Source organism: Armigeres subalbatus, chromosome 1 (genome assembly GCF_024139115.2).
Source record: "Armigeres subalbatus isolate Guangzhou_Male chromosome 1, GZ_Asu_2, whole genome shotgun sequence".
Taxonomy (NCBI): domain Eukaryota; kingdom Metazoa; phylum Arthropoda; class Insecta; order Diptera; family Culicidae; genus Armigeres; species Armigeres subalbatus.
Window position 1 is genome coordinate 86,027,273 of NC_085139.1, and position 26,396 is coordinate 86,053,668.

The following is a 26,396-nucleotide window of genomic DNA, read 5'->3' on the forward strand; positions in this document are numbered from 1 at the left end:
GAGTCAAGAATGTTTCCCGCCCGAAAAAAACATCCTGGATCGGACCGAGAATCAAACGCACCATCTCCGGATCGGCAATCCTACACCTTTGCACGCAAGGCTAACTGGAAACCCTAGCCCATACTCCAGAATTCATGGATGACCTGAAACGGAACAGTTATTGAAGGCGCATCTGATTTGGTTAAATAGATCAAACAGGGCTTGAACAATTTTCAAAAAGGCATAGCAGCGCTTTGGTTACCCGTGTAGACTTTAAGGCCTATACTCCATAGAATTCTTGGATGACCTGAAAAGGAACAGCTATTGAAGGCGTATCCACTTTGAGTTAATAGATCAAATAGGGCCTGAACCATTTCAAAAAAGAGATCTTAAGGTTGCGATGAACTTGGATGAACTCAAACGGAACAGTTATTGAAGCATGAAGCCGTATCCAATTTGGTTTCCTGGATCAAATAGGGAATGAACCATTTAAAAAAAGATATCAACTCTTTGGTTACGCGTGTAGACCTCAAGGCCTATACTCTAGGCAGGGAATTCTTGGATGACCTGAAACGGAGCAGTTATTGAAGGCGTATTCAATTTGGTTTTATAAATCAAACAGACTCCAGTGCACTATTGGATGACCTGGAATGGAACACTTGTTGAAGACAAATGTTGGAGTGAACAAATAAAAAAAAAAGCTACTTAGTTCTTTGAGTTTCTGTAGAGTGCCTTCTTATAGGTTCACTTTTGGATGACAAAATTTTTTCACGTCATTTGCCGTAAAAAGAGGGACGTAAAACTAAGTGAAATAATGTAAAAAAGTGCTGTAATAAAAGGGTTGAGTGTTTCTCTCTCATCATGCTGACCCTGATAATAGCCGTTTGTTTTTGTATACGCTTATTGGTGTACCTTTACACAACCAATAACACCGACAAAACGATTGTCTGAATCTTGCAGTAAGTTCCACTTTCTACCACTGGCTACAGACGCTATCGTGGTGAATAAGTTTCCTGCAGCAATCACTGGTGATGGCCATCAATGCTATTGATTTTCACTTCGACGAGATTTTGTCTCATATCACCTCTCATCCCTTTATTATGGTGGTTCTGACCAAAAACGATGGTTCTTGATGAGCTTTTACAACCGCCGACAATGGATACACGAATTTTTTCAGAAAAAAATCACTTGAGTGCTGCTGTTGACGACCACATGATGATTTACAGCAAAACCGCAACAGACGCCCTCATTGAGGTAAAAATTTCTGGCCAAAGGAGGAAATGATATTGGGATCGCTCTCCGCGGAAAATGGAACCAAATGGCGTTAACGTCAACCACTAATCACTAACTCAACAGCAGCTAACCATTAGTCTTGCTAGAAAATATCACTTGATAGCTGCTATCAGCCGATCACACGATGATTTCCCGCTATACAGCAGTAGACACCATCTTTGCGGCGGAATTCTCAGCAGCAACCATTGATACTGATGATAGTCCGTGGAATCCTCTATCAACGCCTTCAACGCCAATTATCAATTAATATTTATCAATACAAATATTTTTAGAAGGCTCTGTAGAAGATATGACGCTTCCTTGTTCGAATTGTAAAATAAAAATAAATGAAATTTCTCGAGAAATGGCTGAGATATTAACATTCAAAGTTTATCTTATTTTCGTGACCCTTCTCGATTTACACCATCGCAAAGTGCACCCCGGTATAGAAAACACAGACGTAGTCCTACGTCAAAATAGCGGATACTCAAGTATGGGTGAAACGTAATTTTTCTTGCGGAATGGAAGGAAAAATGGCAGCTCCATTTAATTTTTATTGCATGCGTAGTTTGCACTATGAGATCAGATCCCGCTACTTGTGAGCTCCACAGCTCCACATTAAAAAGGCCACTTCCCCGCAGAAGGAGAAGCAGACTCCCAGAATGCCGTGGTACATGTCCAAAACATTCCAAGTGTCTCGCAATATTGGGCAAGTTTTGTGTAATCCTGAAGGCCCATTTTTCAAAACATAGACTGTATCGAATGCGGACCAATTCAGGTCACAGCAAACTTGTCTTCTGCTTTGAGTGCGCGAAAGCAAATAATTTAAATTGAACATAAATTCCAACCTAATGACCTTGACGATAAACAAGTATACCATAACAGAGACTAGATACACATGTGAGACTATGCTTTGAGTAGTTTTTCGGGATTCCAGCCACTACTATAAGCAACAACGTCTGCATAGGCTTAGAAAGTCGAGACTTCATGCGCAACAGGAAACAGGTTCATAATGGAATTTGTTATATGTTTGAACTGGTTTTACGTCCGTTTGTGTCAACCGAGTGCCATCAAGGCAAACTGAGAAGCTACTTTTGATGGTTGCATTTCTACCAACCACTGACAGTGGTTTTAGCAGTAGATAATTCTGGGAACTTTTTTCAAATGGGCGGAATTGATTCTGACCTTGATTTTTGGAATGACGATTGTGCTCTTAATTTAAACTATTTTAGTCAACTAACGTACTCAACAGAAAGAATAGATTGCGATCTATCAGGTAGTAACGTCAGTTGCACGAAATATGCTGAATAGAGAGAGTAGGAGTCGTTTCAAATTTCAAGGTCAAATACAGTTACGCCTATTTGAAAAAAGTTCCTAGAATTAATTAAAAGTGCTATCATGATAATCGTTCACCGACATTTACCGATGGCATTGTGTCGCTACACAACCAGCGGTAGTTATTTTGATTAATTTGAAAACCTGTTTTCGAATCGGCTCAACGGCTTTTGTATTTGAACAACTTTTTACTCCTACGACAAACCGCATCCCCTATATGAAGATAAAATATTGTTTTTCTTGGAGCGTCAATCCTATTTCTAATCCAAATATAGTTGCTACTCGTGATAACGAATCGAGCTTCGCGGTTACCGTGTGCAATGGAATAATTCGGCAGGTATGAATGTCAGGATGGCCGAGCGGTCTAAGGCGCCAGACTCAAGAGCAATCTTACTCGTGACGCCGCAAAAAGCACGGGATGGTGAAGAGCGTTCTGGTCCTCTCTGAGGGCGTGGGTTCGAATCCCACTTCTGACAAGAGTCTTTTTAATTGGCGTTGGAAAATCGGAATTATTACATCATTTCTTGCAAAATCTGATTGTGACTAATAGTTTTATACTTGATTTATGATAAAGCAACTGCTTTCTGATGACTACACAAACCCTTATTAACCTTATTTACAAGGGCACTTAGAGCTATATTGAAAATTAAATTCGAACATAATAATAAATAATCCAAAAATTTATCTGAAGCTCAAAATTTGTTTTGGATTATCTTCATCTCTATGAAGAACATTTTTGAATTGTGATTTCGACAACGCATTTTTTTTTCAAATTTTACATTTCTAAGTAAAGCATTGTTGCTGTTACGTACTTCCATTAAATTGAATACATTAAGGAATTTCTCGAGCAAAAACAATAATATGTACCTACTTAGAACAAAGGCCATCTGGATTCCGCATTTATTACGGCATTTTACTGCTTTCAATAAAGTGCTGCTCTTTGTTTCCATTCGATACTGTGACACGCTATTTCAGTAGTTTATGTTTTCTCAAGTGTACATGCCAGTAAGTATAGTGCTCAAACGATGATTGATTGCGGCTTGAAGACGAAACAATCACGACGGAAGAGCACAGACCCCACTATTGCCGACCGAATGCTGAATTTATGAGTCACGATCCGTCGCAAGACATTAAACCGGTACCGAACACGTCACCCTCTCATGGTGGACGAGGAGCAATATTTAAATATTTGACAAGTTTTCCTATTTGCTAGGTATTTACATTTCCGAATTGGCGAGGCGAACACTTCTGAGGTGTCGGTTCATGAATTTGGAAAAAGCTTCGTCACTATGTCTACACACGGTAAATATTTATCATTCAGTTCGCCTAAATTAAGTCACACTGCGGTGTGCGTACCACACGAGGGCACGAGGCGCATGACGTGTGTCAATGATGCATTCAATGTCACCTGTAGTCGATTGGCGGCGATCGATTATCAACAACAGTTGACTAAGGTTTCCAATTAAAATTCGAAAGGAATCGGCGACGCAACGCTCCTTATCAGTCATCCTTTGAAGCAGCGAAACAAGTGGAGTTGTGCGTGACATCATCTCAAATTACAGTTCCGAGTTTTCTGTGCCAGGTCATCCGCAGACTTCACACGCCCAGAAATGGCTCATAGGTTATTGGTTATCTATAATGATCTTACTTACGGAATATCCCAAACAGAAAAACCAACCTATATGAATCATCATATTGAACAGGTTAAACTGAATGATTTGTCATTTCGAACATTCAATTTCAAAAGAAGGTGCAAAGTATTTCAGAATGTCTCGTTTCATTTTTGAAAATATATTTATTTACTCAATTATTGATGGCACGCTCCCATATTCGGAAACGGATGATAATTTTAAATAACATTGAACAAAACTCAAACAATTTTTTTCTACTCTACTCTTTCTAATAGACTTTTTTTGGAATAAATTTGAAATATTTTTTGGGAGAAATCATCCCCTTTCCTGCTTACCCTCCCTCTGCCTGTCTGTGCCCACACACGCAACGAACATATTTTCATTTCTAATTTGTAAGTCCAAAAAAATTTGTTGATGATGACCCCGACGTGATTTGAACACGCAACCTTCTGATCTGGAGTCAGACGCGCTACCGTTGCGCCACGGAGTCATGCTTATTTATCTGTGGCTAATACAATACAATGGCGATTTAATGTATCTCAATACAGCATATGAAAAAAGCTCCTCAATTTATAAAGCCATCCATTATGAAACGGCAACTTTATTAGCGTTTGTTTTTTTTCCTACATTAATAAAGCTTAAAAAAAAAAGCGTTTGTTTTTATTATCGGCAGGTTCGTTGGTCACTCCCAACCTTTCTGAAACGTTTAGGCCAAATTTCAACATAATTGGTCACAGAAAACTCCATATCAATAATAGGCCATATCGTAATATAATAATTGCGTGTGAATAAACTGACATGGTATGCGCAACTAAATAATCGAAGCTCAATTCATATTTGGATATATGGAATAAGCCAAGTAAATAAGTGTTAACAAAATATTACCATTAATAACTACTAAATTTGCAACGGAGGAGCAGATTCTTCAGAGGAGAACAATACTAATAGGTATATGTATGAACAATCAATTAGCAGTTATTGAATCATGCAATTTAATTTTCACTTCAAATAGGGAAGAATGGATCAAAATGCAGTCCCTTATAAAACATTTGGTTTTAACGAAACGGATTTGAAGAAAAAATTTATTTAATTATATAGAATACAGTTGACGTAACGATGTGATAATAAGAAATCGAAATAATCCATTTATCTGTGATGTTGACTTTCTTCCTTAAGAATACGTTTAATAAAACACAGATTTGTCTGCAGTTCTGTATAAATAAGTTTCTAGACTTCCAATCAAAGACCTTGATTAAAATGAGGTTATCAAGATTCTTAGTTTATAGCATCTACGATAATGTTCGATTCAGATTCGTTTGATAAAAGAAGGCAAGTAGTATAACCGAGAGAGAAGAAAAGTGGCCGCGTAACAAGTCAAAGAATTGTGGCGTACATATTACCATTGTTAATTCAGTGTTATTTGTATAGGCTGGATAATTAATAAAATAAAGAATTAGCTATTTTAATTTCAAATTTTGTTTTAATTATTGGCGCATTTTGCAACCAACTCTCTTCCAATGGATAAAGGCGCCATCATTCTTTATAGGGAAAACCAGTATGTACCAACAAGTTTGCTCAGCGGAGAATAAAACACGAGACGTTAAACACTACAGCGGTCGACAGTACAGTTGCAGTGGAGTTAAGCAGCAATAAGACACAAACAAGCATCCAACCTCTTTGAACTTGTTTAACATATACGGGGTTGACTTGAGAGCTGCAGTTGGATGTCAGATAGCTATGTTGCCGGTAACTGCAATTCGCGCACTAAAGATTGGTTTAGGAAGGGGGAGGAGGTTGGGCAAAACTCTTCCATCTGTCTATTTTCTTTAATTTGAGCATTTTATTGTAAATTGTACACAAGTTAATCATCTAGAAAATCGCAGCATTCAGTGGTGATCGATTCGGGTATACCCCTTTAGGTTCAAGGGACGTTGGAGCATAAAATGCCCATCACATAAAGAAGGCAGAATTATGCCTAACGTCGCGAACCCAGATTGGCCAAAAAATAGCAATTAAATATTTTGAAATGAGTGACCAAAAGTGACTATTTTACTCTTGCATCTGCCGACTAGGACATTGCCGCCTCACAGCTTAGTGGTCATAACAGTTCTTCACAATTATTAAACGCAATGGGGTAGGATTGAGAATGAATTGGTGTGGGGATTAGAATTTGGGATCGACTCGACAGTAATGCAACATGTAAGTGAAAAGGAACAAGATAATTGGTTAGAAATTAAAATTTCTTAAGTTTCAGTTCAACATTTTTCATTGAACTTTCAAATAGCTTAACAAAATGCAATGTCTTCTTTCGTTTGGAAAGAGCTACTTTTGAAAAATTGTTCATGAGATTCCGGAAAAGACTCAATAACGTAACTAATTTCTTCTACTAGTGTCATGGTTTCAGAGTTTATTTTTATTATTTAATGTCTTCAGATCGTAACATAAGATGCGTAGCGGAACAAACAATTCGTACACATGAGATGCGTTGCGTGAAAATGGTTTGAAAATTTTTCAAGGAATGTTTAAGACATTAATGAAGAACATACGGAAATATTATAAAGGGATCATTATGGAGGAGTATGCTTGAAGCGTTGGACATGACGATACCTGGTTGGCTACCCCGATCAGATAACTAAATCGTGATGTGGTAGCAAAATGTCATATGGGCTTGATTGATATAAGCGATAAAGGAACTATTTTTCAATTAGTATTCGATAACACAAAACGTCGAAAAAGCAGAAGGTTAAAAGGGACAGAAGGTCGAAAGGACCAAAGGTTGAAAGGGATAAAAGGTAGAAAGTGACAAAATATCGAAACAAAAGGTTGGGTGTATCTCAAAGGAATTCGCGAAATGCATTCAACGTCATGCATAAGTAATACACTCACCTCAGCAATCAAATTTGAATAATGAACAGTTTTAAAATGAGTAATTACTATGAAAGGGGCCCTCCTTAATCTAGCGGTAAGACGCTAGGCTACAAAGCAAGACCATGCTGATGGGTGGCTGGGATCGATTCCCAGAGCCGGTCTAGGCAACTTTCGGGCATAAAAGTATCATCGATATACGAATGCAAAAATGGTACCTTGGCTTAGAAACCTCGCTGATAATAACTGTGGAAGTGCTAAATGAACACTAAGCTGCGAGGCGGCAATGTCCCAGCAGGGGATGTAATGCCAATAAGAAGAAGAAGAATTACTATAAAACAATATTTGTATAACAATATATCTAGTTCTGTTAGAGACAAAAAAGATTGTTGATTTAAGAAATGAATAAAACTTCGTGCGAGATTGATTCTCTCCGTTTCAGCTATCCTTCTCGACCTTTTTGTCCTTTCGACATTTTGTCCCGTTTTTTTCCTTTCGACCTTTTGTCCCTTTCGATCATTTGTCCCTTCAACTGTTTATTTGTCCTTTCGACCTTTTGTCCCTAACCCGTTCAGTGTTTAGTTAACACTATCATCCTCATTTCCTATGATACATTTTTAGTTATTGTCAATTCATACATTTTAATTCCTCTGGCAGTTAAGACTTTTCCTCTGGAAAGTAGAAGATTGTGCATTCTGCTATATGCCACGAATCATCTGGTTTAAGGTCTGAGGGAAGCTCTCTCGCGGAAGAGCGCTATGTTCATACTAAATTGTCTATAACTCGTAATTGGGAACGAATTTCGCTTATCCCAACTGACAATCTTTTTGGGATTTATCAAGGAATGTTCCTAGAAAATTTGGTGGACCTACTAGAGTTTCTTACCCCATTTACGGCCTAACATGCGTACGACTGCATTATTTAATTGATATCTATGACAAGGAGCAACTTTTCCTGAATTTTGTGGTCCGTGTAATACTGCAATGGGCTTCACCTTTGTTGAAAAAATATCTATTCTTGCTAAAGGTCGATTGAAAAAGCTTTTATTTGATTTAAATTAACAAGGTGCAGAACTCTTTTCAGTCACAGCGATGGCTTTTCCGACATACCCCAAGTCTCATCGGCATACGCAATATTTTACTCATTCTCTCAACATCTTACTCTCATTCTCTTTCTCGAGACGGTAGAAAATGCGATGTCAACAAAAATGTGCACGTTCCACGACAACGTATGCCAGATGCTATTATTCATAATGATTTTTATGTGTTTAAGAAGATATATTCACTCATCAAAATTCCTTTCAAACACTAAAAAAAATATTTGTTTCACTTTTTAAAATCGAGATAATCATAAATAATATGACAGCATTCCTGGAGGAACTTCCGCTGGAATTCCTGGAGGAACTTTCGCTGGAATTCCTGGAGGAACTTCCGCTGGAATTCCTGGAGGAACTTCCGCTGGAATTCCTGGAGGAACTTCCGAAGGAATTCCTGGAGAAACTTCCAAAGGAATACCTGGAGGAACTTTATTTGTCTTCTTTGTCTATCTTATTTGTCTTATTTGTCCTATTTGTCTCATATGTCTTATTTATTTGGCTTATTTGTCTTATTTGTTTTATTTACACCAGCACCACATTTATTACTGAAATCCTTTTTAAAGCTCTACGATATTTTCTAATGTTGGTCTAGAAACGGCTTATGTTTTCATTTTCCAAAACCAGCTGGAGTTTGTTTATTTTGATCTCCTGATTACTGCAAAACTGTTGCAACTATCGAATTGCAGTTAAAAAGCATTGCAGTTAAATGACTTGCAGTTAAAGAACGTCTACTGTAATTGTAAGCTGTAAAACGATGAAATAATTTTGGTGACACTGACAGCGTCATTCTGGCGGGCTGAATAAGCCAATTTTCAGTGGCGTTCCCTAACCTCAATCTACCCGTGCACTGGACTTAAATTTAAGGAATTTTCGTGCAAAAATATATAGAATAATTAGATTTTGATTAGTTTGAACGACTCAGATAATTTTATTTTTTTTTTGGCCTGTAGAAATATCAATATTTTCATTTTTTGTATCAGTGCACAGGTAAAAAGTGAGGTTACGCGACGCCACTGCATTTTCTCTCTCATAAAGTGCTACCACGTGCTTTTTTGACGGAAAACCCTTCCCTCAGACCTCCTCTGGTTTACTGAAAACGGGATGACATTGAATATCAATCTAGCACTTCGTTCGATTTATAAAATAAACGGCAACAACATCGAACAAGTGAATAAAATGAACGACCTTGGTTGGTGTTATCATCGACTACAAACTGACCACCTGGGGGGTCGCAAGTCCATATCAAGGGTGTCGTGAAACCTTTGCAAAAAAAATAACCTTTTTTTGTAGTTTAACTATTGTGCAAAAGATTTTTTTTATAACTTTATTAATTTTTGTACACAAATATAAATTAATCAATTTTACTCAAAATCAAGCTAATTGAAAAAAGAGTTCCTTTTCTGTAGAGATTTGAAAACGATAACAAAAAGCGACGACATACGATAAATACATGTTTCGATCTGATGGCTTGAAGTAGGAAAAATTGGATGAGTTTGTACTGGTGTTGCACAAGCAATGCTTAGATTAAAATCAGGATTTCAACAAAGAATAAAAGAACATTCTGCACATGCCAAATGTGTTCTAGGGTGCCAATGGATAGTATGGGAAAAAATTTGTCATCAAGTTTCAAAAAACGACATTGCTCACAAGTTTCATTACCCCAGAATATGACCCCATACAAAATTTGAGCTCAATCGGACATGATTTAGGGTGGAAGGAAAAGTCGAAAATCGAATTTTTGTTTTTGATGCCAAATGACTTAAAAATGCATGAAACGTCGAGATCTGACGCCACCTAAAAAAAAAAAAATTTTGAAAGAAAATCGGTTTTTCTCTTACAACATTTTTGGAATTTTTATCAAACGATAAAAAAAATTCATCGAATTTTAACACCGGACGATACGCAAACGTTTTCGTAGTTAAAAATATTCCCCTTTGCAAAGTTTGAGCTAAATCGTTCACAAGGGGAAATTTTTGTTTTGTTTTTTGATGCCAAAGAACTCCAACTTGTTCTTCTTGACCCGAAGTAGAATAAATTATTCAACCAAGAGGAGGGCATTGCAGCGCTTGATGATGACGGTTCGTATTAAAAATCCACACAAAAAGACAAGATAAGGACATCATTGAAGGACCAAACCTTGCGTATCTAGTGAGATCAATCTAATTTACCTATTTACACCTTTTTTGTATATTTCCTAACTCTACTGATATTCGGGGTTTCGGTTATGCGATGTGGAGGGCTGTTTGTGGTTCGTCAAACCGTGGTACGAGTCTAGAATATGGTAAGATACCCATAAGTCGCACACACCCGAGTTTCACCCGCCCATTTTAGAGTCTTAGTTTCTAGAGGGCTAGTTGTTGAAAACAGAGGGAGTTCAAATTTTTTCATGCATTTTTATTTAAAAATTATGGAAAAGCGTGAACTTCAACTGTTTATAATAACTGACTTTTGAGGAGTCTTTGAGTCTACAGCAGTGTTGTAAAATGTCATTTGCATTCGTTTGTATAATTTTCCCAGAACTTGTTTCAGAAGGTAGCTATCAATTCATGTTGTATGATGAACTTATAGCGGTTAAATGGGCCTACAACTTTGTCTAACGAGACTTTGCTGTAAATATGTAATCTGGGGCGTGGGAGGCAAAATGTCATTCAAATGACATTATGTCAAATGATACGTGACATTTTGGAGAGTTTTCACTCTCCAGCCTTTGATGTTATACTTAGAGCAATGTACCCTTGGACAAAAATATAACCCTACTCAAGCGTTATGAGTACATTCAAAATTATGGAAGAAATTTTGCTTCTAAAGAAAGTTATGAGCAAATTAGTCAAATGACATGCAGATGACATTTTACAAGCCTGGTCTACAGTTATCAAAAGTTGGGATTTCGAATAATTTATCCCTAAGATTAAGAAAATGTGGCTAAAGTTGCACGGTACCGTGTTACCAATCAGTTTCGTTGCTGCTTGAAAAATCACAATATGTGATCGAGGTTTGTATATTTGTTTAATGATTTCATTTAATTGTATCTCTAAATCATGTCAGATTGAGCTCAAGTTTTGCATGGGGTCATATTTTGGTGTAATGAAACTTGTGAGCAATGTCGTTTTTTGAAATTCAAAAATGTCATTTTCATTGGCACCCTAGTGTTCATTACATGGTTCGCTGGTATGTCTTTACTCGTAAGACCCTACTTATAAGTATCGTTAACTATATCAAACCTAGAGTGCGCTGCAAAAAATGCATGCAGAGGTCCAAAGTCCAAAGAAATGCTTGCACGCGGTCCTTCTTTTTATACAGTGCCGTACAGTGATTATAAAAGTCAACCGCTTCTTAGAATTGAGGGATGAATGATTTGCTTGCCAGCCTCAATTAAAAAGTACGACAGACATGACTCGCATTTTTGACCAACTAAACTTGCTGTAACAAAGCAAGCAAACCAATAAGGAAATGTTCCGGAAATATGTTTGGAAATTTCTTCAGGAAATCCTTCAGAACTTCTTACGAAAACTTAGGAAAAAACTTACGAAAACTTTAGGAAATGTGTTGATGCAAAAATATGAGATTGCTAGGTCAATGACGTTAGGCATAATACCTTCTTTATGGCGTAGGCTGTTTTAAGGGGAATTTTAGCTTAACATCATTATGATCATAAATATCATGATGAACAATAACCTGATGCCAACCCCATACATTCATTTTTTTTCTCCGCTTCAACACGATATTTATTACGATAAATAATCTAATCGTAATTTGAATAGGCTATTAAGCTTATTGAAGCATATTTTGGCAGAATAATTTGAATGGTTACAGCGCCACTAGCATTCTATTACTGTAAAAACCTTCGGAAAATGCTTCGGATATTTTTTTGAAATTCCTTGGGATTTTTTAGGAACTCATTCAGAAGTATTTTGAGGAATACTTTAGAAAACACCTGGGGGAGTTTTTCTGGATATTTTGCTTTTTAGAATACTTTAGAAATACTTTGAGAATAACTTTAGAAACTCCTTCGAAATATACATTCGGGAATCCTTCGGCTATTCTTTCGAGAATTCCTTTAGCAAAAATCTTTTACAAATCACTCCACATTTTTTTTTTCGAAAATCCCTTTAGGTTCCATTTCGGGAATATCTTAAAGAAACCATATGAAAAATCGTCCGGAAATTCGTTTTGAAATTCCTCCGTGAATTCTTTTCGGTTTTAATCTTGGAAATTCCTCCAGAAATTATTTAGAAAATTGCTAATCATTCTTATGAACACTCTTTGAGTGATTTCTTTGAGTGATTTCTTTGAAAGATTCCTTGGAAAACTAATCCCGAAATTCCTTCGGAAGTTCCTCCAGGAATTGCTTTGAAAAATCCTAACTAATTTTTTAGTATTTTTTAATATATTCCTGAAAATTATAGGGGGAATACTCAAAAGAATTTACAAAGCAATCCCTAATTGATTTCCCGAATAAATTCCTAGATTTTACCAAGAATAGCTTCGGAAATTCTCCAGGAATTCTTCTGACGATGGCAAAACGTTTTTTGCGGAACAAAGATCCATTAACGTTCACTACATTTTTAATAGATTTGATTGGTATATTTATTCAAATATTTTAAGGATTTCTTTCATCTTTTGAGAGAATTTCACTCATGATCACCGGGTATTGAAATTTTCCTGATTCTGTCAGGAATTCCCTGATAATTCCAGGTATTTTCCAGGTGGAGAGAAATTCCCTGATAATTCCAGGTTTTTCCAGGTAGTAGACACCCTGTGGGAAAACGGGGAGGGTGTGGGAGGCGGGTATTGTTTCAAAACATGAGTAATTTGACGTAAGTTCTGAAAATCCGATCCGATTTTAACCAAAATTGATACCCAATTTCTTCATCTTAAGAGAAAGATCATAGATGTGGCAGGAGGATCATTGGGAAAAGGATAAAGGTGTGAGGGGAGAGGTACTATTTATAAAAGGAGCAACTCAATATAACTTCTAACCCCCTTGACCGATTTCAAGTAAATTTGGTACAAATATTCTCTGTACTAAGGCAGCGATAAAATAGGTGAAGGGAGGGACTGGGAACACGGGGAGGATGTTTTCCGTGCTTGGAATCGTTCTTTTTTTAATTACTCCTGACAAAACACAATTTATTGCTTACCACAAATTTTCGCGAAAAGTGAATAAGGAGTAGAAAAGAAGAAACGAAAATAAAATCATCCGGAAAGCCGATTTTCTTTTATCTCCCAGGTTCATTCTAGAGAAAAGAGGAGTAAACTTCATAACAATATTATTTCAGATCATTTTGTTAATCGTAATAATCATGTAAAGGTAACTGTTTGCAGAGTGCAAAAACAGCACAACTTGAGTAAAAATGGATTTAAAATTACTACCAGGCCAATCATTTTATATTATGACAGACTGCGGTAATTGCTTAGAGTTTAGGTTTGCTTTTTGTGCAGAAGGTTATTTGGCAATGGATATTAAGTTGACCGAGTTTTGATAAATATTCATTGGAACAGGAATAAGGTTTTTTTGCGACTTGATTTAGATAACCGTCAGCGTCACTGCTCGATATTTTTGCTTGAGTTTTAAGCTGCTAATAAGGACGAGTTGGTGTTCTAGCACACTGTGGAACCAAATACTAAAATACACGTGAATAGTGAATTTGCCGGATTGAAACACCTAGTGGTGTATGCATCTTGAACCAAACTAATCGACAAGTTTATTCGAGATGAAAGAACTATTCTTTTTTTCTCTAGATTACTCAAAATATCCTCAGCATAGAACTTTGGATTTTGTAGTCGGTTTTTAATAAGCCCTATATCAAATAGAATTGTTCTGTTTTTTATACCGTTGGCTGGGGCCAACTGCATGCTCATTTCTTTTTCTGATTTATCCCATATTTCTGATTGACATATGAGCTATTAGGAAACCATAACAGTTGAAATTTTTTGACAATTTTCATCGAAAAATACTATTTTCTAACAAAACATAATTGGCTCAGATTAGTTTACAGTAGTTTACCTAGTTTAAAGTATTATTAGAATAGAATAAATCAATTTACAGTATATTCGGCAAAGATGCGATTTTACCGAACAAATATATTCAATTACCGAATTTCGAAAAAAAATTATACTTTTCTTACAGATGTTTCGGTAAATGTTTACCGATATCCGGTAGGATGTAACATCTCTGCCGAACATAAGATTGTTTCGTATTTTTTATCAGCGTTTTTTATCAAATAAATCCCGAGCAGGAGAAATTGGCTCAATAATACCAAAATCTGTTATTGATACCATACTCTGTTGTGAGCTAGCCCTGCATAAGATGTAAAACACCAAAGGAATAACACCAAAAACCCACATGCACAATACCTAAGCCATAACATAATCAGTTATTAAATTTTATTTCAATACCAAATGCATAACCAAATATTATTCGTTTGGTATTGAAATACCTAAGCATGTTATGCCTCGAGTATCCCGCATATAAGTCCCCGGCATTATTCCCCGGTATTCCACCTCTTATGCAAGGCTAGGTCATACCAATTTCTGTAATCGAGCTCGACGCTCCTGCTCGGGAATTGGCTACGTTATATATTTTAAATGTGTATCAGGCATCAATAACGATGCGTAAGGTGATAACTGGAGCGTTCTTACCAATTTCGTCTGCCCATCATCATACTTTCGCGTCGATCGAAGAGATCGTGACGCCGCTATTGATCCTCGAAACAAACAGCAGTGGGCGATCATCTGATAAGTATCATGTGCGGCTTCACCACTCTTCGGCGTATTGCTCCCTCTCCTCTCCGTATCAATCTAAATCGAAGCCGTACCGCATCCATAACTCCGCCGGACGAACATACTCCATGAACATCAGCAATCAGATTTTAGAATTTTGACTACCGACCAGGTAGTTCGTCCATGATTTGAATTATCTTGAATATTTACTTCTTGAGAAAATCTGATATTCTTGCATTTCATTTTATGAATGAAAAAATCCAACATTTTTTTTGACGTCGAAACTGACCTTTAAACATACATAGCATTAAGCAATTCGCAGAAAATCGTAGGTGGTACAAATCTGGTCTATTGTATTAGAGGAGCACTACTAATACAGCACCACATATATTGACTTGGGACTAATCATTTCTTAGATGGAAGCAATGCACTTCCCAATAGTCGAGATATGTCTTGGCCAATCCTAGCGAAAAAAAAGTCCTTGCGAATGCTGAAGAAAAGGAAGGATGGTTAATTGGACACCGAAACTGACCCTTAAACATAGGATGTGCATATGCATAATCGAATTTCAGACATAGTAATAAATTTCCACTACGGGTGGCTTAATACCCGGAACATAAAAATTAACTTTGGATGTACTGTTCAAGGATTATTAGGAAGAATTCAAGCAATTTCAGGACCAGGCAGACAATTTGCCCTAACGCAATTTCTGAAATATCTTCTCAAACAAAAATGTATACACTAATGACTAATGCACTCCTATGCAGTCAGATCGTCAAACAATGATACGCAAAATGCTCAACAATAATTACTCCCTACGAAATGCCACCTTTCCCTTTCCCGCTTACGTAATTACTGTATAACCCCCGAAAGAACATTGTTACATTGCATGTTGGCCCGAATTTCGTCATTATTGTGGAGCAATACCATAACATGATATTCTAACTATTTGGGAACAAATCGTAAGTCATAGGTATGCCATCACATCACAAGATTAAGAACAAATTTCATTCTTCAGACGATTCGTCTTTAGAATTTTGGTCTTCCAATTTATAGGTTCTTCCCTAAACGAACGTAGTTCTTTACATCTGCGGCCCCAGCAATATGAGGAAAACAACTCGTCCAAGCTGGCGTCATGAATCGATCGTCATAAATAATTCATAAAGTCCCATTACCCGAGCTTGCCTTAGCCACAATTGGAGAGGAAATTACGTTTCGCGGATTCTTTATTCCACTTTAAGATGACGTTGATTGTTATTTACATATTTAACGAAACAAAACTCATGTTCTGCGAGTGGTAGCAAATTGTGGAGATTCATTCGGATTCTATCTGATTGGTCCTATTAAAAAACACAATAATCCCATTACATCCCATTTATTATTTAATGGAAGCCCAATGTGAAGCTGAACTGACATAGGTACGTTGTTTCTATTATACTTGACAGAGGTGTCATCAGCACTAATTAGTAATCTCACATGATTCTAGAGCTTAACATTACAAAAAGGAATACATACATTGCATACACTTTGTTCTGAAGTTTCTAATCTACATTTCGGAACCGATTTGCGATTTGGGCGATACGTAGAATGGAAGTGATTTTCTCTAAAACTGATTCCCTAACCTGACAGAGGAAAGCTTTTTTGGTCGGTACATACCGTGGTTTTCTCAGGAAATGTTTGCTTTAGCATGAGTTTACCTTCGATTTTTTTATTTGTATTTCACAGTCTTTCAAATTTACGCAAGATGTCATATCGTTGAACAATTAATGGAGTTTTAATATGAAGCAAATCTATCGACCGGCAAAACTCGGTCTGCGGTTTAATCAACCAAGGCGTATCTAGTCATATCCCATTTCATAAGTGGGTAAATTGCGTAACCAGTTTCATTCTCAACTGGCGCGGAGCCAGCTTTGTGTGCCAATAAATAAATACAAAGTATCGATTGCAGCATGTAGGGTCCTCTCCATGTATTCAACCCCACCAACAAAACATCTTCCACCTTGTTAACTCAATCAGCAAGTGCTCTAACGTCAACCCGCGAGCGACAGAACCGTTCCGCCCAATTCGCTCCACGGAAGTGAACCGCAAGTACGCACGCATCGAACTCGTGATTCGCTTTGCAAAAGCTCCTTCGAATGGCTATTTTTATCACTGTTCCAACAAGATTGTAGCCACTAATTGGAAACATTTTCCGGTGGTAGAGTCACATTGCATCCCAGCTCGCCAACCGGAGAAGGGGCCATGCGATAAGAGCATCGAGTGTGTGTCGCAATATGTCACAAACCAGATACAAGTTCTTCGAAATTGGAACGAACAAGCCAAATGAATGACCGTCAATCATCAATTGAGATGTGTCGTTACTCTTTTCTTTTAGAGAGGAGCCCCTCCATTGCAGTGGTACAAAAATCTAATGTTTCTTGTCACAGTCGTGCCAATTCGATGAAGTGAGTTCAACAACGGAACGATGAAGACAAATTGATTTTGAACGAGGGCCCACCATTATTGGGAGTGATAAATGATGACCAAATGTAGTTTGTACATATATACAAAGGAGATTAGAAAATATTAAAGTTTAGTACGGGGTATCCTCAAATTTATCCATGTTTGATACAGAATAGAAAGTTTTTCGAAATTATACGAGTCAAACGATTTATTTAAGAACGCATATTGAAACCTCTAAGCCAATATTTTTACTTGCATATATAGCCGAAAGGACATTTTGTAAACTTACTAGTTAAATTTGAAAAGTCTTTCAGCTATTTTTGGATTCACTTTAATTTTATCAATGGGTTGTTTGTGTTCAATGTAGAGCGTTTATTCCACAGTACGTCGAAGTATCTCGTTGGCCATACTGAGTCACAATAATTGTTAACAACTTATGCAAACGACACAAAATATCAGCCAGATATTAAACAAAACATGTAATCGCAATATGTCAGGATGGCCGAGCGGTCTAAGGCGCCAGACTCAAGAGCAATCTTGCCCACGAATTATAAACGGAGGGTGTGAAACGAGCGTTCTGGTCCTCTCTGAGGGCGTGGGTTCGAATCCCACTTCTGACAGGAGCCTTTTTGGATTTAGCGACGTAATGAAAAAATGTTCCAAATTATAACTCTCTTTGGGTTTTCGGAGCTTGATTCATTGATCGAATTGATTGGTGTTACGAGAAAATCAAAGAATAAATGCCTCACATATATATTTAATCATATTTTTTGTCATACAAGAAATTCTGTTTTATTTCGTATTATCAATTTTTTAAGCTTCTCGGATGCCGCAAAACGTTTATGCAGATTACAGACTGTTAATTTTATTTCATTGTCATATTACCAGGATGCGATCACACGCATGACCGTTATTTTAATGATCTCAAATGGATGGGTACTATTGCATATAACTTTACGCGGACTGAGAAACGCTTTAAACTAATGTTGTTTACCTATAAGAATCAAACGGAGCGCAAAAGGGGAGGTGCATCGTATTTAAAAGGTTAGACACCGCGTAATTTTTCATCAAATTAGCCAATAGTTATTATATCTATAACTTTATAAGATTCTATATTGTTATCATTACTATGCGTTTATAATACTGCCATAGAATGCATGCAAAACTATTAGTATCACAGTTGACCATTTGTTTTTGCCTTTCTATTACAACAAAGTTGTACTGAAAAGCTTTAGGATTACTCCAAAAACGAACTTTTGATAGAAGACCCGGAGACCCATAGTGTTATATGCCGATCGACTCAGCTCGACGAAATGAGGTGATGTCTGTATGTGTGTACGTGTACAAATTTTATGGACACACGTTTTGGAACTTAGCATTACCCGATTTACTAGCAATAAGTTGGACTCGATGGGGTATACAGTCCCAATGTTTGCTATGGAATATTAGGACATTGCATTTTGGAAATAATGAAAAATCATTGCTTTCTTAGTTGAAAAAACATTCAAAACCGAATGTAAAATCATGCAAAATATTAGAAAATATTTCGATCTATTTCTATTTTCCTATTTTACATTCTATGATGCACGAGAAAGGCATTATCGCCGTTATGTGGATTCAACTGATTTTTTTTTTAATTTTTGAATACATAGGGGAACTGCTCATTGAATTCATACCATGTACCCAAATCAATACCATTCGAAAACAAAGAATTGGTGCGGTAATTGTTTTATTCCTCATTTTTGTGAACTTTTTCAGCAGTGAGCACGCCGAAAAAGAACAAAACACGACACAAATTGAGCCTAAATTGCCTGTTTCGCGAGTGTTATTGATATAGGAGCATCCCGGATAAAAAATTACAGTACCTTGTATGGTATAATCCATTGGAATACAATGTATTTGATGATAAACAGTACAATCTATTGTACGTTTATTGTAGATTTTTCACGGTTAGAAAAAACCTTTATTGTACTTACATAACAAACACAATAAATTTGACTGTTACCGATACATTTTATTATCTTTTTATTGTTTGCTTATGTTTTGAATTACGCATTCAAACACTAAACAAGTTATAAAAGTATTCCATCTAGGAGATCAAAAAATCCTTCTTGTAGTTAAAATAATATAATTTTTGGATATTTTATTGAATTATTGTATTGATGGCATAACAATTGAAAACAATAAAATAACAATAGCTTTTATTATTAGATGAAAAATAAAAGTTACGCCAATTTTATTATATATTTTTTGATTAAAGGTTTTGGATTGTTCATGTTATGAACAATTCGTATTTTGAAAAAAAGCGACAAGAACTTTCGCAAAAAGGGTGGTTTATTTTGAGCGTGTACAGTTTTTTTTATAGTTTGTGAAAAAAAAACTGGCATGGTGTAGAAGACTTCAAAAAGCAGTCTAGAAGTGTCCTTTTTATTGGTGGTAGGCAAGAGGCGGATCATTGGCAGCTTTACAGTGTAATAATGGTAAATATCTAGTGATATCATCATAATACCGGGTGGTTTTGATGCGGGGGAATCTTTCAAGGATCTTCCGGGGGGTTCTCAATTTTCACCACCAAAACAGTTCGGAACATTTTTGTTAACATGTATCTTTGTTTCTTTTCAGATCTTTGAAGCTAATGGTTTGACACTGATGGTTACCGCCTTCACCTAATCAATGCAGTTAGGCGGGTATCATTGTTCTATCTCACCAACGGGATACCATAAAAGCTAAAACAGGTAACTTTTCCTTTTCCCCTCGGCGTACTTTTTCTAAGAAAACTGGCATACTTTAATAATTTTCATTCTTCACAGATTCAACAGTGAAGCTTCGAGTAAAGCTAACTTCGATCCACCCAAGGGAAAACAAATTCTAAGACAATTCAAATTCCCTACGCCAGTAGCAGAAGCGGCCGCGGCGTGTTGAGTAAGTATGGTGAACTGCGTCATCAGCGCCTTCGATTTCAGCGATTATGCATCAATGTTAAGTGACAGCAATTCGTGGTGAGATTCGTGGCTCAATTAAATGAAAAAATAAATAAAATGTAATTTACAATATATAAAAATATATATATTTTTCTATATAAATAAAATCAATTGTAAAACATGAAATTCTATTGTTTTTATATTGTAATACTGGAGTGTAATTTTTGATAAATCCTAATGTACTTCTATAGTAAAACAATAAAAAAAGTAATAAAAAACATTTACATCACATTGTTTTCTATTGTTTCGTCCATAGAAATCACCCCATTGAAGGACTGTAAAATCAATTGTTTTGCTCTGAATTTTGTATGGAAAAATTTCGAATTTTTTATTGTAAAGATACATAACAACCCCCATTTTTTACTGTAAAAGTCCCATTTACCATTCAATTTATCGTGCAGAACAATAAACTCTAATGCAATTTAATTGTAAAATTTTCGGTATATTCAATGGTAATTATTATGTAATGAATGGCAGTGTAACAGTAAAATTTATGGTTTTTCAATGATATTTTTTATCCGGGATGTTATTAATAATGGAACAGATACCCTATTTGATTGTAAAACAAAAAGCAGTTAAAATTTAGTATGAAATATCAAAATTAAATAAAACATGAAAAATAAACGGAAAATCAATTTAAAGTAAGCTACCTTTCTTTGCATTTTGATACTGTGGTAAATATTTTCATTAAAATAAACTTAAATCATATCTATTAAATACTTTGAGTAACATTAAATGCGCACTCACGCTTGAAATCACAGCTGCCAATATGTCAGGATGGCCGAGCGGTCTAAGGCGCCAGACTCAAGAGCAATCTTGCCCATACGCAGCAACCGGCGCGATTCAGTGTGGGCTCACAACCCGAGAGCGTTCTGGTCCTCTCTGAGGGCGTGGGTTCGAATCCCACTTCTGACAAGATCTTTTGCAGCGTGTCATTCATGATTCAATGGAGAAAATTTCTCATTTAATGTTTATTTATTTATAGATAATGAATATACATAACTATTGTAGTAAAAAAATCCCACGCCCGAATAGGGACTTGAACCCTAGACCGTTGGATTAAAAGTCCAACGCTCTACCGACTGAGCTATCCGGGCCATACACTAAGATTTATTCCGAAGGATGGTACTGACATTAATTCGACGTAATATGCAATTATATTAAATAAACATTCAATCTATAAGTATTTTATCTGCGAGTAGGATTAAGCTGACATCAAATACATTTTGGTAGCGATTTACAGACCCATAAGAAATTTAAAAAGATATTTGTGTTCAGCCTTGCCCATTCGCATGATCACGAACAGTCACTAACAACATGTGATGTTAATTTTATTTGTTATCATTTTTTGGAGCTGATGCAGTATTATAAAACCAGATCATTTAAATTTCGAATCATTCTTCTTTTTTGGAGGTTCATGGGCCGGTCAAACTACGGACTGATATTCGGTATGGGGAAATGTAATCAAGATAGCCCAAGGATTCCAAATTCAATTAAAAAAATTACGCATAGAAAGTTAAACTTTTTCCTAGGACTTTTTTTTTAGCTTTTTTTTGCTAGCTGATTGAAACTGATCGATCATTATTGGAAAATATGTGTTTCCATGGTTGACCGAATTTGGCACCAAAGTAGCTAAACCCTTTCAGATAAGTAAAATTCGTGATTCTGAGAAAGATTTGCTGCTTTCATATTTTTCGTTATAGGAAGTTTTTTTTTTCAAAAGCATTCCAGAAGGAGCTTCGACAATTTTTTCGGAGAAAAAATCGGAGAAATTTCCCATTGAAACTTCGGGGGAGAAGGAATTCCCTGGAGATGAATTTCAGAAGAAAAATCGGGAGAGTTGCAGATGAACCAACGGAGGATTCTCGAAAGTACCGGAGGAGAATGAATCACGGAGTAAATTCTCGATTGAAAACTGGGAGATTGCCGAAGAATTTCTCGAATAAATGCCGAGAGGATTCCCGAATGAAATCTGGACAAAAATTCCTAAAATAATTTAGGGGTGAGTTCGAGAATAAATTACGGGGGTAAGTCCCGAATGAATTCTGAAGGAAATTAATTAAGGAACTCCGAGGGGAAATCCTTTAGGGATTAAACGGAGAATTCCCCAAGGAATTCCGGGGGAAATCCCCGTAGGATTTCAGCGCGAAATTCCCGAAAGAAATCCGGGGGAAATTCTGAGGGAGCTCCGGGAGAAGTTCCCCAAAGAATTCCGGAGTGAATTCTCTAAGGCAGGACTGGTAGCGAACAATGCCGCTTAAAATAGTAACTTTAGTTAGTGACCAACACTGGTGAAAAAAGGGACCAAATAGTGACTTTCAGCTGCAAAAAAAAGTGACCAAATAGTGACTTTTAATCTAATTTGTAGTGACAAAAGTTGACTTTTTTATGAAGTTAATAATTTTCACAAATGTTTTCTCCCCCAAAGTGAAGAAGCAACAAATACAAAAAAAATTCAACAAATCTAATGAAAAGAAAATTGTGTGCTTATCTAGTGGAATGTCTTCACTTTACATGAACCATTTAATTCCATTACTTTAAAATCTTTACAAGTATACGTATTTCGACATCAACAGTAAAGACGTGTAAAAAAAATCTGATATCTTGGCAAAAATGATTTTTGATAGCTTATTTTCGGCAAATTATTCGTTGATTTTCAGCAACTTTGAAAGAAAATTCAGCAAAAAAAACATGTTTGCTGGGGTTCGGCTGTGCGAATCTCGATACAAGTTCAACAAATTGCAGAGGTCCCGGTAAAAAAAATTATTGTGTGCGTTGAAATGTTCCACCCCAAAATTCCATTGCAGTATCAAGCAGAGATGCGAATTTCATCATTTTGAATCGAAAATAAATCATCTAATGAGCATTAGATCCCTCGCTCACTAATGGTTTCCCGAAACAACCAACCCCGTGAAACAACCACTAGTTCTTGAAGCCACCGTTTGTTGGTGTGGCGCTAGTGCTGTTCTTGAAGTTTAAAGCTCCGTTCATATTGCACTGATTACATTTCGCGCGGGTATACAATGATTGCAAAATGATTTTAGATCGTGAAAATTCAAATTTCAATAACCTCAAGTTATCTTGTTCTGTTTTCGTTATTTATCCAGCATTTTACGTGCGGTAATAGCCGGCACAATATAATATTCATCGAAATCAACCGAAATTATCAATGAAAAAAGCCAATAAAATAATTTCGATTGCCGCCACTCTGAGGCCGCCACAATTTAACATGTTCTGGTAAGGTGCAATCTATCTGACGATTGTCTTGTGTCGTTTGACATCGCAGCGATCATCATAATCCTCATGAATTTATCTTTATTGACGAATAAAGGTTGCATGGAGAAAAAGAAGAAATTGAAGGATTATATTTGAAAAAAATTTCACGGGGAAGCATACGAGAAGTTTATTGAAACTCTTCACAAAAAATTTAAGGAGCAATTTAATTAGAAACGGTTGGCAGTACGGGGCTGTACTTTCATTCTACTGCATAATAAACGCAATTTTTCGATTTCAAATTTAATTTTGTGATATCATATTTGATACACAGAATAAGAAAAGTCCAACCCCGCACTACTTTCCGTTTTCAATCAAATTACTTTTAGACATTCCACCAAAAAAGCTTCAAATAATTTTTGTATACTTCTAGAATTTTTAAGAAGTGTTTTAAAAAATTTCCCGTGTGATTTTTTTCCCGGTGATTTTTTTTCAAATATCATCCTTCGGCTTCTTCTTCTTCTTCTTGCAACTTTTAATCGCCTAACCACGAGCGTCTTCTTTTTCCACGATTTTTCTTCTTATCGGTCGGAAAAGTGACATCCGGTGCCAGCCGATGAATATTTCAGTGAACTCGGACCATTTTAATTCACCGGATGTTCATGTCGAGGTTCATTTTTTGGAAACATTACCCGCAGCAAATGCTTTCTTCTTACTGAAAATCGCCGCATGACGTCATCGTGGTTTAGTCCATGATGATGGAAACTTGTCGTTTTTGTGTCAAACCACACAAGTCTAACTTCAAACTGTCTCTACCTAAAACTGAGTTCAATTGAGGCGGCCATTATTGTACTTCCAGTTGAAAACCGAAGTGAGCTCTCGCGACAATCGAGTTTTCTCCCGTTTCCTTTTGTCGCAACTACGTCGCGACTAGTGCGCATCATGGCGCACGGCGGTGGCATAGATGCGCACTAGTCGCAATGCAGTTGCGACATCAGGAAATAAGGAAAAACTCAATCGCCGCGAGAGCTCACTTCGGTTTTTAACTGGAAGCACAATAGCGCTCGTAAAATGCTGTACATGGCCAAATTAACTGGGATAAGCACATTTTGAGAGAAATTAAATAAATATATTGTAACTCTGTTAATTATAAGATAAATTAATCTACTTAGTCATTGTACGTGTCATCGACAGGTGTTTTATGAAACACTAGTGCTGTCCAATGAGCAGCTCGAAGTAGCTCAAAGTTGTTCCCGTCCTGCTCGTACTTTTTTGTCAACAAATGGGCATGAGCAGGAAAGGGAGAAACTTCGAGCTACTTCAAGCTCTCATTGGACAGCACTACTATTGGAACCTTTTTCCTTTACATTTGATCTGATCCAACTGGAAGTGGATGTCGCATTGTGGATAAAATTTTGCTTTACTCTGGACCATTTGTGTGTTGTTAGAATAATAATTTTTGGAAGCATAATGGACTTAGCGTAAACATCTGGAAATTAAAAATAATAACCAACATGCACCGGAAAAAGTTCTTTTGGATGACAAGAAACCTAACTATACTGCCCATGTCGCAAATGTGCCGATTATGAGTTAATCTTAAGAATCCTAAGTAACCTAAGAATTAAATCAGTTTAGTAGTGATTCAAATTGGTGCATTTAATTTTAATATGAATCTAAGACGTGCATCTCCCAGCAGCTGCCCTAGATTTGTTTAAGTTCAGATTCAAAAGCTCAAAACTGTTGCACAGCGTTGTTCTATTTTCTGCAAATTGAATCACGAGATTCAAATATTTCTTTTATGTTTTGACGATTGAACGCGTTATGTTAACTACGGAATTCGGATCAATGCACTTTACCCGGCGTTTCTGAGCAGCAAGATAATTTTCATTTATTTAAACAAAATTAAAACATTATTTTGCGTCAGATTCCAACGAGAATAGTGTTCTAAAATTAGAAGGAAAAATGAATCACTGCTGATCAATCAGTTAATTGGTTTGCAGTCTTATTTTTTCCACTTGCAAAAATTTGGTTTTCAAACAGAAAGATGCATTAGGAATTAAAAGCCCACTCTTTATAACAATACCAAATATTTGTCAAATTATTTCAGATATCTATCAAACTGTTTAGATATCGATATGGGTATCAGGCAGACTTGACAAATTTGTTATTATAATTAATTTGATATTAACTATAGAGATAATAGCAATAAAGTTTTGAAACATATTTTAGATGGTGCGCTTTTTCTTATAACAACAGCTTAAAATCGAGCCTAAAATAAAAAAAAAACTGTTTATTTTGTTTTTTATTCGAATTAAATCTGCCCTCGAGCGATATTGTCGCATGCGTCACTGTGTCCCGTGCTTAAAGCCATCGCTTGACAGCTAGCACCAAGTTTAGCACCAAGTTTTCGGCTTCAATCACATTGTATGCAGATGACAGCCGTTTCAGGGGGCTGGAAACAACAGGAAATGTATCTAAAATTAAAAAGATGAATCTGCTATTGGCTTTGTGAATATATTTAGATTCTCAATCAGCTGTGCCCATCTTGCTTGCTTTACTATATGCAGGGCCGGATTGAGCCGGAAGGAGGCCCTGGGGCCGACAGTTTATGGGGGCCCCAAAATGTACAAAAAAGGTTGGTTTTGGTACATAAGATTTGTGGGGGCCCGGGGCCACGCCCCACCGACCCTTTCTCTAAATCCGACCCTGACTATATGTATACTATAAATACTAAGTAATCATTTTTCTTTAATCCGTCATGAATAAAGCATCTTTTAAACATTTTTTTTATACCACGACGATGCTCCTAACGAAACGTAGTAAAATGTTTCAAAATAGTTAAAATTAGTGACATTTTCC

At 36.4% G+C, this 26,396-nt stretch overlaps 1 protein-coding gene, 1 long non-coding RNA gene and 5 other non-coding genes across 7 annotated transcripts in view; 4 read left to right on the forward strand and 3 right to left on the reverse strand.

Annotated features, from left to right (window-relative positions):
• LOC134227802 (plastin-2-like) overlaps positions 1-26,396 on the reverse strand; it is a 185,817-nt gene that overhangs the window by 93,556 nt on the left and 65,865 nt on the right. The gene's annotated exons all lie outside the window — the stretch shown is intronic.
• Positions 2,932-3,062, forward strand: Trnal-caa (transfer RNA leucine (anticodon CAA)). Its single transcript has 2 exons — positions 2,932-2,969; positions 3,018-3,062. It is a non-coding gene; the product is annotated as a tRNA-Leu (tRNA).
• On the reverse strand, positions 4,636-4,707 carry Trnaw-cca (transfer RNA tryptophan (anticodon CCA)). The gene has a single exon. It is a non-coding gene; the product is annotated as a tRNA-Trp (tRNA).
• Trnal-caa (transfer RNA leucine (anticodon CAA)) lies at positions 17,836-17,963 on the forward strand. The gene is made up of 2 exons: positions 17,836-17,873; positions 17,919-17,963. It is a non-coding gene; the product is annotated as a tRNA-Leu (tRNA).
• Positions 19,705-20,231, forward strand: LOC134219533 (uncharacterized). The gene is made up of 3 exons (XR_009981608.1): positions 19,705-19,823; positions 19,966-20,078; positions 20,154-20,231. It is a non-coding gene; the product is annotated as an uncharacterized LOC134219533 (long non-coding RNA).
• On the forward strand, positions 21,096-21,239 carry Trnal-caa (transfer RNA leucine (anticodon CAA)). The gene is made up of 2 exons: positions 21,096-21,133; positions 21,195-21,239. It is a non-coding gene; the product is annotated as a tRNA-Leu (tRNA).
• Positions 21,349-21,421, reverse strand: Trnak-uuu (transfer RNA lysine (anticodon UUU)). Its single transcript has one exon. It is a non-coding gene; the product is annotated as a tRNA-Lys (tRNA).